Raw genomic sequence first — 15,396 nt, 5'->3', positions numbered from 1 at the left:
AGTGCCAGAACTAAATAATTGCCTTCAGGCCCTCTAATGTAGCGAGCAAACACTGTCTTTCAGTGCTGCAGAATCCTCACTAATTTATGAACCAATTCGGTCCCCCCATTTCCCTTCAACTCAGATACATCACCCTGAAAACAGTTCTCCCTGCCAACGACTAGGGCTTTGGTGCCCAAGGTTGTCTCGACTGTGGCCCAGCGGGCCAGTGGTAGAACTTGGCCACGTGTCTTGCTGTGCTGAGGGGCGGCAGACATCAAACAGAAGGATTCAGTCCCTTCGCTCCACCACCTTCGCCTATCGGTTGTAGCAGTAGTCAAAGTGCACTGTACTCATTCCAACTCCTAACTCTGTGTTTTATAGGTCAACTCATCATTTGTTTGATTTAGTTTGGTTAGAAACCACAGCAGTACAGGTCTCTGGTTAGTGAGCGAGTTGGTCTGTGTTGTGGGGATCAACACGACTCTGTGCTCCGATTGCAATTTCAATACATTTCATGAATGTAATGCGAAGACAAGTAGTCACAAAACATAATACGCTATAAAGTGTATTTACCTTCAAGTATACAGTAAACGTATGTATAATTATTTTGTTACTCAGCGAGAGAGAACATATAGTCCAAGTCAAACACCTGTATGTGCTGTTTGGCCAACTGCCTGTTTGGCACGAATCCAGCTGAATAAGAGATTGGCTATTTTAGATATAGATCTGGAGTTTACAATGTCAACAGTTATAGTCTCAGCTTCACCCAGGCCACCACACACAAATCTCGGCCTCCCAGAAATGCTTAATATACTGCAGCAGCTAGACGGATGACTCAACATTGCAGAGAAGAACTGGGCTCAAAATTGGGCTGAACTGAGAAAGGCTTAAATAAATAAATACATACATATTTAAAAAAAAAAAAAAAAAACACCCAGTGATACATCCTTGACATTATATCAAAAATGATTACAACATTTTTTGTTTTTGTCAAACTAACTGGTTCTGAAATTTTGGGATTAGCTAAATTGATGAATGTATTCAATCCACTTTTTTGTGTTTTGTAATAGAAAACACGTGTAACGAATGGGTGTAGTGTTGCGGGGGCAAGGTACCAGGTGCAGGCAGAGGTAGTCAGTGTGGATATTTTAATTGAATAAACGAAGACCGAGCAAACAAAACAACAAAAGAAAAGGGCTGACTAAAGCAGCAAAACGTAGGTAGGCAACGGGTATAACGTCCTTACAATTAACAGCGCCAAACATGACCATGATCCACACTGTGGGGAGCAGAGGGGAAACATTTAAACACTTACAAACGATATGAATTGGGCCCTGGTGTGAATGATTGAAGACATGTGACAGTCCGGGATGTGTTCGTATGTGTTGGAAGCTGAGGATGTACGGCACGGTGGCGCTGCTGCTCACCGCACCATGACAACATGTTTTTGAAAGCCCCCACGTTTTGTGAAGAACATCCATGTTCTTCATCTATATAATAAGAACATGTACCTTAATTTTAGTAACACATGGAATTGCAATTACAGGTGCATTTCATACACAGACAGCGAAGAAAATAATGCTAAAACACCTAAAGGACTAATTAGCTATATTTACATTGGGGAAAACAAGTATTTGATACACTGCAGATTTTGCAGGTTTTCCTACTTACAAAGCTTGTAGAGGTCTGTAATTTTATCATAGGTACACTTCAGCTGTGAGAGACGGAATCTAAAACAAAATTCCAAATAATCATATTGTATGATTTTTAAATAATTAATTTGCATTTTATTGCATGACATAAGTATTTGATCACCTACCAACCAGTAAGAAATCCGGCTCTCACAGACCTGTTAGTTTTTCTTTAAGAAGCCCTCCTGTTCTCCACTCATTACCTGTATTAACTGCACCTGTTTGAACTCGTTACCTGTATAAAAGACACCTGTCCACACACTCAATCAAACAGACTCCAACCTCTCCACAATGTCCAAGACCAGAGAGCTGTGTAAGGACATCAGGGATAAAATTGTAGACCTGCACAAGGCTGGGATGGGCTACAAGACAATAGACAAGCAGCTTGGTGAGAAGGCAACAGATGTTATTGCAATTATTAGAAAATGAAAGAAGTTCAAAATGACGGTCAATCTCCCTCGGTCTGGGGCTCCATGCAAGATCTCACCTCATGGGGCATCAATGATCATGAGGAAGGTGAGGGATCAGCCCAGAACTACACAGCAGGAACTGGTCAATGACCTGAAGAGAGCTGGGACCACAGTCTCAAAGAAAACCATTAGTAACACACTACGTCGTCATGGATTAAAATCCTGCAGCGCACACAAGGTCTCCCTGCTCAAGCCAGCGCATGTCCAGGCCCGTCTCAAGTTTGCCAATGACCATCTGGATGATCCAGATGAGGAATGGGAGAAGGTCATGTGGTCTGATGAGACAAAAATAGAGCTTTTTGGTCTAAACTCCACTCGCCGTGTTTGGAGGAAGAAGAAGGATGAGTACAACCCAAAGAACACCATCCCAACCATGAAGCATGGAGGTAGAAACATTATTTGGGGATGCTTTTCTGCAAAGGGGACAGGACGACTGCACCGTATTGAGGGGAGGATGGATGGGGCCATGTATCGCAAGATCTTGGCCAACAACCTCCTTCCCTCAGTAAGAGCATTGAAGATGCATTGAAGATTGCTGGAAGACCTGGCTGGGTCTTCCAGCAAGACAACGACCCGAAACAGCCAGGGCAACTAAGGAGTAGCTCCGTAAGAAGCATCTCAAGGTCCTGGAGTGGCATAGCCAGTCTCCAGACCTGAACCCAATAGAACATCTTTGGAGGGAGCTGAAAGTCCATATTACCCAGCGACAGCCCTGAAACCTGATGGATCTGGAGGTCTGTATGGAGAAATGGGCCAAAATCCCTGCTGCAGTGTGTGCAAACCTGGTCAAGAACTAAGGAAACATATGATTGTGTAATGCAATAAAATGCTAATTAATTACTTAATCATACAATGTGATTTTCTGGATTTTTGTTTTAGATTCCGTCACTCACAGTTGAAGAGTACCTATGATAAAAATTACAGACTTCTACATGCTTTGTAAGTGGGAAAACATGCAAAATCGTCAGTGTATCACTTGTTCTCCCCACTGTATATGAACTGTTTGCGATACTTTTATGACCAGCACCTGTGAATATACCAAAATGATCCTTAAGAATCAGTATGAGGGAAACTGAACTGAAAATATAGAGAAACCGGTAATTATAATTGGTTATTCATGCTAAACTTTTCTTACTACTGTGCTGATTGTCTTCTGTACTTCAGGTTCTGTATTCAGGTTAACAAAATGTCATGTTTATGTTTTCACATAAAAATGTGTCTATCAACATTATCAATATTCAATTATCTGCATTCATTATTGTGACCTATGTCCAATTTTCAGCTATAAACACATTTATAATTCTGCCTAGCTTGATCCATTTTTCTCTGCAAACATAAACTGCCTTTTGTCGGATCACTCAGCTGTCCAAACCGATTCACTTTCAGTGCGAATTCTGCCCCACCGGGCCGTCATGAAAAGTGACTGGGAGGCGATGTAATGATGACAAATGACTCCACAGACGGAGACGAGCAGACGAGCTGTATCGTAAGGGTCTAATGGTGTGTTGTCGTGTGTTCTTTTCAGTAACAGGCTTTCAGGGTGTTTTTTTTTAGCCAGCTTTTCTGTCAGTGTTTATCTGAAAGAGACTTCACAATTGGTCCCCTAATGACTTTCTAAAATGCTTAAAAATAACTAAATAACTACATCACCAATGTAAAAGCAGGAAAGTTGGCTAAAAAGATGTTGGAAAGTGAAATGCACGTTGAAATAGGTAACATCTGATATGCACTGATAAGTCCAAACATCATGAAAACCTGTCCGCTATGCTGTTGGCCCTCCACATGTATGGAGCTAGATATCTGCCAAAAGGTTAAGTTCACGTATTGTTGGGATCGTAAGAATATCCATACGTAACTTGGTATGATCGTAAAAATGTAATACTTAAAACATCAACATTAAACGTGAAACTACCCAGACCAAGGATGCCTCTGGTAGAATAACTTGCTGGCTGATCCAAACATAAATGGAGGCGGTTTGCAGCAATTAATGTAGCCTTTGTTTATCGCCAACCGCTAAATCACGCTAGTTGCGGGTAGATTTGGTTGTCGTTGTTCCAAACAGCCACTACAATCGACCACTACATTGTAGGATAGCCAGCTGGACTCATTTCCTCTTGCTTTGTCAAGACTAAAGCCCAACGGTGGCCCTATGTCCTTGTCAAACGATGTCCCCACAGATATTTGGGAGCTTTTTTATACAGCGAAACAATGATTGCTATGAATTGTAACTAGGACGTGTCACAGATGGCCCACTTCTACCAGTGAAACACAGAAACGCTCAAATTTGCATTACGTGAGAACTTTCACGATTTTGATGGCACATGTGACATGTTAATGTAATGGTATATGTCCATAGAGAAGTATATGTCCATAGAGAAGTATATGTCCATAGAAAAGTATATGTCCATAGAGAAGTATATGTCCATAGAGAAGCAATGACGTCTCCCTTTGACCATGATCAGACCACCATCTGTTTCTTCATCACAGTGCCACAACTCAGAGTATATAAATGATGTATGTTGATCTGGGATCTGGGATGCGGGTCGGCAGTGAGAGTCGAAAAATCCAATCCAAGTGAAGATTTATTTTATGTGCACTATCAAAACATTCTCTACCGGCCGGTGTCTCAGAATGTATATACCTCGCTCTGTCTCAAAATGTACAGTATCTCACAAAAGTGAGTACGCCCCTCACATTTTTGTAAATATTTGGACATTACTCACTTTTGTTGCCAGCAGTTTAGACATTAATAGCTGTGTGTTGTGATATTTTGAGGGGACAGCAAATGTACTCTGATATACAAGCTGTACCTTGTAGCAAAGTGTCAGTTCTTCCGTGTTCTTCACATGAAAAGATATAATCAAATATTTACAAAAATGTGAGGGGTGTACTCACTTTTGTGAGATACTGTATATTCCTAGCTCTGTCTCAGAATGTACATTCAATAATTCCTTTTTTTCCCAACATTATCACTGCGTCTCAAAGAAAGTTTTTTAAGGTTTGTGTGTGGGTGGGTTGCCGTCAGAGCTGCGGCGGATGAGTGGACAGGTTTCCAATGTCGAAGAGGCTTTTAATGCCGACACAAAGCAGACGCTACTGCTGAAAGACACACTGGGGTCTGAGGAGATGCACGGCGTTGCGTCTGACCAGTACACGGGATTTAGGTTGTGATTCATATGTGGGTTATAGAGAGTTACATTTACAGTTAGTCTGTAACTCAAGTGTTGTTCAGCACAGGAATACTACCACTCATGCCACCCTATTAGAACACTATGTATTTCTATGTTATAGTTTAAGTTTTAAATTAATGCATATTCATGGGTAATTAAATCACATTACTTAAAAATGCCTAATGAGAATGACTGATCCCATCCGGACTCATAATAACTTCTGTGCTTACCTGTATGCGATTATGCGCATTAAATCGTTGTTAATTTAAAAGGCATTTAAACAAGCCTCAATGCTCTTAAGGAAACTTAAATTCATTGCTGTATAGCTTCAACAACCATTATCTAATAGCTGCCCAGGGCCTTTTATACGTTTGAGAGTTGCATTTCTCCAGCCCCACCAGACACGTAAAAACAAAAAGAAGTGATTCAGTCTAAACAAATGTTATTTATCACATGCTATGTTACCAACAGGTGTGGTCTAGTAGTGAAATTCATACTTACAGGACAAATGAAAAACAAATGATAGGGACATTCAGAGAATGCCCCTGTACAGCGAGGGAACAAATTATTTGATCCCCTGCTGATTTTGTACATTTGCCAACTGACAAAGAAATTATCAGTTTATAATTTTAATGGTAGGTTTAATTGAACAGTGAGAGACAGAAAAAATCCAGAAGATTGCACCAACTGTTGTCACCTTCTCACCAAGCTGCTTGGCGATGGTCTTGTAGTCCATTCCAGCCTTGCGTAGGTCAACAATCTTGTCCCTGACATTCTTGGACAGCTCTTTGGTCTTGGTCATGGTGGAGAGTTTGGAATCTGATTGATTGCTTCTTTGGACAGGTGTCTTTCATGCTCCCTTTAAGAGTGTGCTCCTAATCTAAGCTCGTTACCTGTATAAAAGACACCTGGGAGCCAGAAATCTTTACGATTGCAGAGGGGTCGAATACTTACTTCACTCATTAAAATGCAAATCAATGTATACTTTTTTTTTACATGCGTTTTTCTGGATTTCTTTGTTGTTATTCTGTGTCTCACTGTTCAAATAAACCTACCATAGACTGATCATATCTTTGTCAGTGGGCAAATGTACAAAATCAGCTGGGGATCAAATATTTTTTTCCCTCTCTGTAGGTATTGTAGACTGTTGTGGCATTCAGAAAGTTGATGGACTCACCCGCCGTGACACTGTTAGCAGCAGCGTGACACAACTGTGGGAGAGCAACATGTGATTGTGCATGACAACAGCTTCAGCAGAGCTAATGCAATATTCATTGATTCTGCTAGTGACCTACCACCATGGCTCCTGGATAATTCCAGCCTTGTTTCAGATTTATTTATTATTTTGTTATTCTGTTTTTCTCTCTGTGCCGGAGATGGCATTTCCTCCTTCACAGCTCAATGAATTAATCAAACAAGGCCTGACACCAACCTGTCTCTTTGATCATTGTATTAAATATACTTGGAACTATAGGGCTGGTGACGTCAACTGGTTTCCAAAGGAACAGCTTGGGATTCCATTAACAACTCCCTCTCAAGAGCCCCTAACCAACCGGAAAGAAGCACTTCCTGGAAAGACACTTACTCAACAAAGTCCACCCCAGATCAACGGGTATATTTGATGTCAGGCCAGGTGGTAAAAACTCATATTTAAATGACTGGCGGTTGGCTGGGTAGCTGCTGTGCTTAGGGACAGTAGATGGGCACAGCCTGTGAAGATACTGTCATTTTTTCAAATACTGAATTGCATATGACAATTTCAGGTATTTTACAGATATTAATACACTCCAAACTATCCACACAGGAAAGTGTCTAGTTCAGTGTTTCCCAATCCTGATCCTGGGGACCCCAAAAGGGGCACGTTTTGGTTTTTGCCCTGGCACACACACCTGATTCAACTTAAATACATGATGATAGGTTGATTAGCAAATCAAGTGTGTAAGTGGTAGGGCAACATTTGAATCAGGTTGGTGAGTGCCAGGGTAAAAACAAAAATGTTCACCCCTTGGTGTCCCCAGGCAAACACTGGTCTAGTTCCTCCTCCTCCTTAATGCCAATAGCATCTGTTGAGGTTGAATTGACAGAATAAAATGTGTCATACAAACAACAGATTGCTTGACCTCTTGGTAAAGATGAGCTAAAATGGCAATGAAACATGTAATTGTCTTTTTACTTGATCTAACACAGAAAATTACTGAAAAGCTTTAACTGAAGCAAAATTTTCGGAATAATTGTTCTTTTATCAAGGAATGTATGTTTCTCAAAAACTTTTATTTTGTTTAGATTATTGGACCACCAGGAAATTCTTATGAGCCAAATCTAATAGAAGTCAAAAGTTGGAAGTCATTAGGAAGTCCTAAGTTGTCAACCATGGACATACATAGTGAACAATCAGAGAACAAAGGAAGGAAAGTGTCGGGACAGCAGGAACCCCAGAAGAAAGGGTGTTTATGTTGAGTTAGGTTTTGTTACTGCTGAGCTGCGAATGTCCATTTAATTTTGTCGTGAATTTTTCCATTTGTATAGTCATTCTAAGGCTCCACGGGAACAAGACTATGTTTTCCCTGGTTTAGTTGAGTTTGAGGCTCTAAAGGATCTGGGGAGGTTCTACATGCAAGAATGGTCTCAGATCTTCAGCTGTTATACTGGTGAAGACAGTTATTCAAACAAATACACACACACACGTAAAGAAAGAATACATGAAGTCCAGCTTTCGTTTAATCAAATGCAAAGATAAAGTCCATACCAGTGAAGAACCACCCACACCACTCATTTATTGTCTGGTCTAACCTCTAAACTTCATTAGGTTGGTTGCTTCATTAAACATTTGTAGTATTATGAATGGCACCACATTTCTTATATACTGCACAATTTGTTTTACCAGAGCCCTTTGAAACCATTTGAACCATGGTTAAAAACTGTGCTGTATTCAGGACACGTGCCTGAAACTCAAATGGATGTAATAAAACAGATGAAATGTTATCAAAGCGATAAATGTGATGAAACTGTCATGTTAAATCCCCAGTTCCCTAAAGCCCTATCATATCCAGACTCAACAATTCACAGTCTTGATTCTAAACTGTACCGGGCTTCTCGACAAGACCAACATTCATCACTTGTTCTTCTGTATTCAAGCAAGGTAGTCTGTAGAGGATTTTTCCACATAACAGTGGGTGACGCTGAAATTGTACCCTAACACCAGGGAAGATGGGGTTGTGGCCACAACTAGTGTACTATTTATACTCTATGTAATGGGGTGCCATTAGCTGTGTTTGCCAGCCAGAATGTGACTTGTGCCGAAGAGGAATAAGCTCTAATAATAAGGCTGTAATATGAAATGCGAATTGCAGGTCTGTGAGAAAATGATATTGTGCTTTGATGTGACTAGCAGATTCCCTACAGACTGACCCCCCGCCCCCCCATGTGTTTACGACAAATCTACAGTGGGGAGAACAAGTATTTGATACACTGCCGATTCTGCAGGTTTTCCTACTTACAAAGCATGTAGACGTCTGTCATTTTTATCCAGAAAATCACATTGTATGATTTTTAAATAATTCATTTTCATTTTATTGCATGACATAAGTATTTGGAGAAGGTCTGTATGGAGGAGTGGGCCCAAATCCCTGCTGCAGTGTGTGCAAACCTGGTCAAGAACTACAGGAAACGTATGATCTCTGTAATTGCAAACAAAGGTTTCTGTACCAAATATTAAGTTCTGCTTTTCTGATTTATCAAATACTTATGTCATGCAATAAAATGAAAATTAATTACTTAAAAATCATACAATTAGATTTTCTGGATTTTTGTTTTAGATCCCGTTACTCACAGTTGAAGAGTACCTATGATAAAAAGTACAGACTTCTACATGCTTTGCAAGTGGGAAAACCTGCAAAATCGGCAGTGTATCAAATACTTGTTCTCCCCACTGTAATACAGCTGTATAATCAGCCATTGGGAATCACATTGTGGCCTCTCCGCTATGCAGTCAGGTTTCCGAGCTGGCCATGGGTGTACCTCAGCCATGCTCAAGGTCTTAAAATTATATAATAACTGCCATTCATAAAAGACACTACTATGCCACCGACTTCATCAGCCAAGCCTTGTTCACTAACTATTTCTCAGACAGGGTTCAGTGTGTTAAATTGGAAGGGCTCGCTGTCAGGCAGTCTCCATGGGTGTGCCACACGGTTCGATTCTCGGGCTGTCCCTTTTCTCTGTATACATCAATTATGTCACACTTGCTGCTGGTGACTGATTCACCTCTATGCAGATGACACAGTTCTGTGTACATCTGGCTCTTCATTGAACACTGTGTTAACTAACCACCAAAAGAGATTCAACAACATACAACACTCCTTCTAAGACATCCAGCGGCTCCTAAATTCTGGTAAAACTTGAACGCCCCTCAAACAAACGCTGCCCAGGCCTGCCAGCCCAAATAGGGTCACATTTCTAGATGGTCCTGGAATATGACACCTACTGCTCGCACTGCTTCCTGAACCATGTTTACCGCCTCCAGTGTTAAATTAAATCCCTGTTCCGCAACAAGGCCTCCTATCACTCACGCTGCTAAACATGCCCTGGTGAAAATGACCGTCCTACCAACTCCAGACTTCGGGGATGTCGTTTACAGAACAGCCTATAAGTCTCTCGTGAACACACTAGATGTAGTTTACCCCAGCGACATCCGTTTTGTCACCAGCGCTTCATACAACACCCACCACGGTGATCTCTACACACCGGTTGGCCAGTCCCTCGCTACACCCCCGACGTCAAGCTCACTGCAAAATAACTGCTAGATAAATCCCAGTTTTACCTAATTCTCTATAACAACACCCTCCGGTACTCTGCATTCCAGCAGGTATATCTCTCTGGTCATCCCTAAAGCCAACACCTCCTTTGGCTGTCACTCCTTCCAGTTGCTTGCTGCCAATGACTGGAACGAATTGCAAAACATCCTGAAACTGGAAATTCCCATCTTTCCTCACTGCCTTTCAGGAACTATTGTTACTGTTAAGCTTTCTGATCATTGCACATGTTAATTCTCCTAAATATTTTTCATTTTTGCACCTTATCTCTTGTGCGTTTATGCCTCAATCTCTCTGTACTTGCACGTCATCCCCTGCACAATTATTTTCACTGTAAGACATGCTCATGTATGCTTCAGTGTACCTCCCGATTCCCATTGCTTTGCCCCCTCGGCGTATATTTATTGATCTACCTCTTTAAACAGACATCTTTTGCACAAACTGTATATTGATTTTTCTGTTGATTACTGTGCTTATCCTGCATCATGTGTATTTTATGTGAAATTTTGAAAATAAAATTTTAATAAAGTAAAATAGGTTGAGAGAATGTAAAGAGTGTGCAAAGCTGCCATCCAAACAAAGGCTGGCTACTTGAAAATAATCATTTATTTTGATTTGTTGAAAATGATTGTCGGTTGATGCATGATTCCATATATTATCTCATAGTTTTGATGTCTTCACTATTATTCCACAATATGGAAAACTGTATAAAATAAAGAAATACCCTGGAATGACTAGGTACATCCAAACCTTTGACTTGTACTTTTAAGATTGTTGAGATTTCATTTGTTTATGATATGTTTTGTTCATAATCTAATAGGTGCTCTCATTTGTGTTTATATTTTGTATTCATTATTACCCCTTGTTGTCCCTGTGAGCCAAACAATCACATTGTGACTTGTGTATCATGTGACCTAATCAGTGAATGAACAATTGCACATGTTTCTGTTCAATACACAATAAAAAGAGTGCCGGTCAGAGAGACGGGTTGATTGTGAAACCGGTATTCGTTGTCTGTGTGAGTCACTCTGCTAACAGGTTATGGGCCCAGAATACATAGTGTAATATTGTAGTGAGGTCGAGAATAGAAAAGGCAAAAGGAAAGGCCTCAACGAAAGACAGGTCCGAGAGAAGTGTCTCGTTATACGGTCATGAGCATAAGGTCGGATACAGTGGTACCAAGGCACCGTTGGTCAAGACTGGTCTTTGACGGAGATGAAAAGAATTACTAGTGGGGGGTAAATGGGTCTATGCGATTAAAAAGAACATCGACGGGACAGACAAGTACAAAGCGCGTTATGTTGCCAAAGGTTATAGTCAAGTGAGAGGTGTGGACTATGATGAGACTTTTTCTCCAACTGCCAGTATGACTAGTATCAGAGTGTTGATACAGAAAGCCGTACAGGAAAACCTGGTTGTGCACCAGATGGACGTAAAGACAGCGTATATACATGCGCCGATAGATTGCGACATTTATATGAAACAGCCTGAGGGTTATGAGATATTACAGGCACATACTAAACTGGTGTATAAATTAGAGAAATCCCTGTATGGACTTAAACAGTCGGGCAGGAACTGGAACCGAATGTTGCATGATTATTTATGTGACATGAAGTTCACTCAAAACCCTGCTGACCATTGTGTTTACACAAAGGCTACAGAAGCCGAGAGAGTATACATAATAATATGGGTTGATGACTTGATAATCTCAGCCAACAATACGTATGTGCTTAATCGTGTGAAAGAGATGCTCAGTGCAAAATTCAGAATGAAGGACTTAGGAACACTGACACATTTCCTTGGTATTGATTATAAGCAGGAGTTTGAATGTGTCAGAATGTCGCAACAACAGTATACTACGAAAATCCTGGAGAGGTTTGACATGCAGAACTGTAAGGCCAGAGCCACTCCCTGCGAACAGCAATTGAACTATACGGACAGCGCAGAGGAAATGACTGACGTAAGAAAGTACAGAGAGGTAGTAGGTAGCCTCATATACCTGGCGACGTGTACAAGACCGGACCTCAGTTATGTCGTAAGCAAACTGTCACAGTATTTTACTAAGCCGACCACAGAACAGTGGAATACTGTAAAACAAGTTTTAAGGTATTTAAAAGGGACAAACGACAAAGAACTGTGCTACAGGAAAGGAGATGATGAAAACCTGATACATGCATACTGCGACGCAGATTGGGCAGCTGATGTGACTGATAGACGCAGTACTACGGGGTACTGCATTAGCCTAAACGAAAAGGGTCCGTTGGTCTCATGGAAGACCAGGAGACAGCCTACTGTCGCATTGTCCACCTGTGAGGCAGAATATATGGCGCTGGCCGCGACTGTACAAGAGTGTTTGTTTCTACAGCAATTGCTGGAAAACCTAGATGGTCTGAAATACAAAACCAGGGTCTACGAAGATAATCAGGGTGCCATAGCTTTGGCCAAAAATCCTGTGCAAAGACAGAGGTGCAAACATGTGGACATTAAGTACCATTTTGTAAGATCGGTGATAAAGGAGGGGAGAGTTAGTCTACAATATTGTCCAACAGACGACATGGTTGCTGATATACTTACGAAACCAGCGACGAGACTAAAGTTAATAAAATTTGACACATTTATGTTTGGTGCATAAAGACTTGTATGACAATAGACATGTGAGAGCAAGTGGGGGTGTTGAGATTTCATTTGTTTATGATATGTTTTGTTCATAATCTAATAGGTGCTCTCATTTGTGTTTATATTTTGTATTCATTATTACCCCTTGTTGTCCCTGTGAGCCAAACAATCACATTGTGACTTGTGTATCATGTGACCTAATCAGTGAATGAACAATTGCACATGTTTCTGTTCAATACACAATAAAAAGAGTGCCGGTCAGAGAGACGGGTTGATTGTGAAACCGGTATTCGTTGTCTGTGTGAGTCACTCTGCTAACAAAGATTGGTGTCAGAATTATTTCTGAAGGCTGTGTGTGTGTGTGTGTGTGTGCTTGTGAGTGTGTGTGTGTGTATGTCCCTTTCATCTAGGCCAAATCTAGTGTAGAAATCTAGAGTAGAAAAGCAAAGAAAGAGATAAAACTAATAAAGATGACATAGGGATTCGACATCTGTTACTCACTGAAAGGGCCTTTCTGCATCTTCTATTGAAAAGACGCTGCCAAGAATTCACTGTTATCACCTCTGCAGTAACCAGATGGAAAATATTCTCAACAGACAGTACACTGACTAATGGCAACCTGAACCTTTATAATATATGTATGTTTCAGGGAGAAAACATCCTCTTGCAATCTGTAAAACTTTGAATGATAATGTGTGGTAACTAACAGGTATATATTGGTCGTAATATATGTGTTGCCCTGTAATAGCTCCATGTGAAAGGATGGCTAACTTCCATAAAAGAGCTAGCAAACTAATAGGTTTAAAAAAGTTTTCTTGTGCCATTCTGTATTGACCTACAGCTGAATGTGAATCCCAGAAGAAATAAAAGACGTGTTTTGCCTGCTCACTTATGTTTTCTTTACAAATGGTACATATATTATCAATTCTCCAAAGGTATGTAAACTTTTGAGCACAACTGTAAATACGAATTCCGTACCAGAAGTATAATGCCAAGCTAGCAAGATGTTTTCCAATGAGCTCCTATACTAGACTAAAAACAGGGGAAGCTCGATGTATCTGTTGTTCAACCCAACCTGTTGGGTATATGTTATACCACAAGCTGGTCTATGAAAACCATAATTCCCTACCAAACATTGTAGCTTTATAATATAAGGCTATCTACACTTGTAAATATATAATATATAATAAGTTTTTTTAATAACCCAACCATAACTATATCAGATATTATCGCATAAAGAGGAATAATAACCAGGAACTACAATACTACAGAAGAGGACAATGTGTAATGTGGTCTGAGCGGCTTTAGCTACAGGTGATCGACAACTGTGTTGCTGAGCTGAAAAAGATATGTGAGATCTCTACAGCTCCTTTACCAGCATGACATCGTAGGATCAACGGCTGGACGCTTTTCACAAGTATGGTGAAGAAGAAAGAGACAAGCGTGTTATAACGTAAATAAGCACTGTGATAAGGAAATCGAAGAAAGATCGACCAACAAAAATATCAGAATAAATATGGAGAACAATTATTATTAATAGAGCAAATGAGCAATACCATGACAGGACAGTGTGTGTATTACTGTGTATTTTTGCAAATGGTAATTGAGTGAAAGAGCGATTGAAGAAATGTAATGTAATTACAGGGAGCGGCAGAGGCTGGAGAGACCACGTGAAAACAGACCTCCATAAGAGGAAAAGGAAGAAAATAACAGTGAAACATTGCAGCCAGATTAAAGGAACATGGCGTGCCCCGACCAATGCTCAGCCTTGCTCTCATAATGGAAATTCGATTAGTTGAAAGCCTTTTTCCTTAGTACTTCTTTACTTCCAGGAAAATAAATGTTCTTTATCTCCGGCCTTTCGTTGTTAAATGGCGGCACATAGGCAGCTTTAACCCAGAGGTCTAGCTCTGTGTTTTAATGTACTCCTGCTAATTATTAAATAGTTTCACCTTTCCATTATGTTTTTTCCCTTTATACTATGAAAAGTGGAACGAAAGTCTGCTGTACGCTGCTGTAGTACCCAATGCATGTGACAGTAGTAGAAGAGCATATGGCAGATGCTGATGTCTGCTTGAATGTGAAACTTTTCATAATATATAGGAGTAAATGTGTTGTAGACTACATTTCAGTTTTTTTCACTGCTTTCTGCATTTCAAGAAAGCGCTTGGCATGTTTCATTTCATCTCTTGTATCTCAGTCTGAGTGTTAGGAGCAAACAGATGGTTTGTTTTCCCACCAGCATCTTTGAATATTGAGAGAGTGGAAACACACAGCAAGAAAATCTGCTGCATTGGCACACACACACTTCTGTCTTTCTGTCCATGTGGGGACCTAAAATATAACTTCTACCTTTTTTAGAAATCCATGTTCACTAACTTAACCTCAATAAACAAACCTTTTATCCCAACATTTAACCTAGGCCTAATGCCTGAACGTAATTATAGCTGGTAATGCCTAAGCCAAAAATAATCCTAATTGTAACTCTAAATCTAACCCTTTTTCCCCAGCTGGGATCTGACATAAAAATATTGCAGAGAGCTATTTGCAGGTTTTGGTATCTTTGTGGGGACGTCATGTACACTGCCTGAATGTGAATCCCTCTCACACAGACACACATAAACAGACCACAAAGAATAATGATACTCTGCCTGCT

This window comes from Esox lucius, chromosome 14, assembly GCF_011004845.1.
Source record: "Esox lucius isolate fEsoLuc1 chromosome 14, fEsoLuc1.pri, whole genome shotgun sequence".
In the NCBI taxonomy this organism is placed as follows: Eukaryota; Metazoa; Chordata; class Actinopteri; order Esociformes; family Esocidae; genus Esox; species Esox lucius.
The sequence above is the reverse complement of the archived record's forward strand: the minus strand, read 5'-3'. Positions refer to the sequence as shown.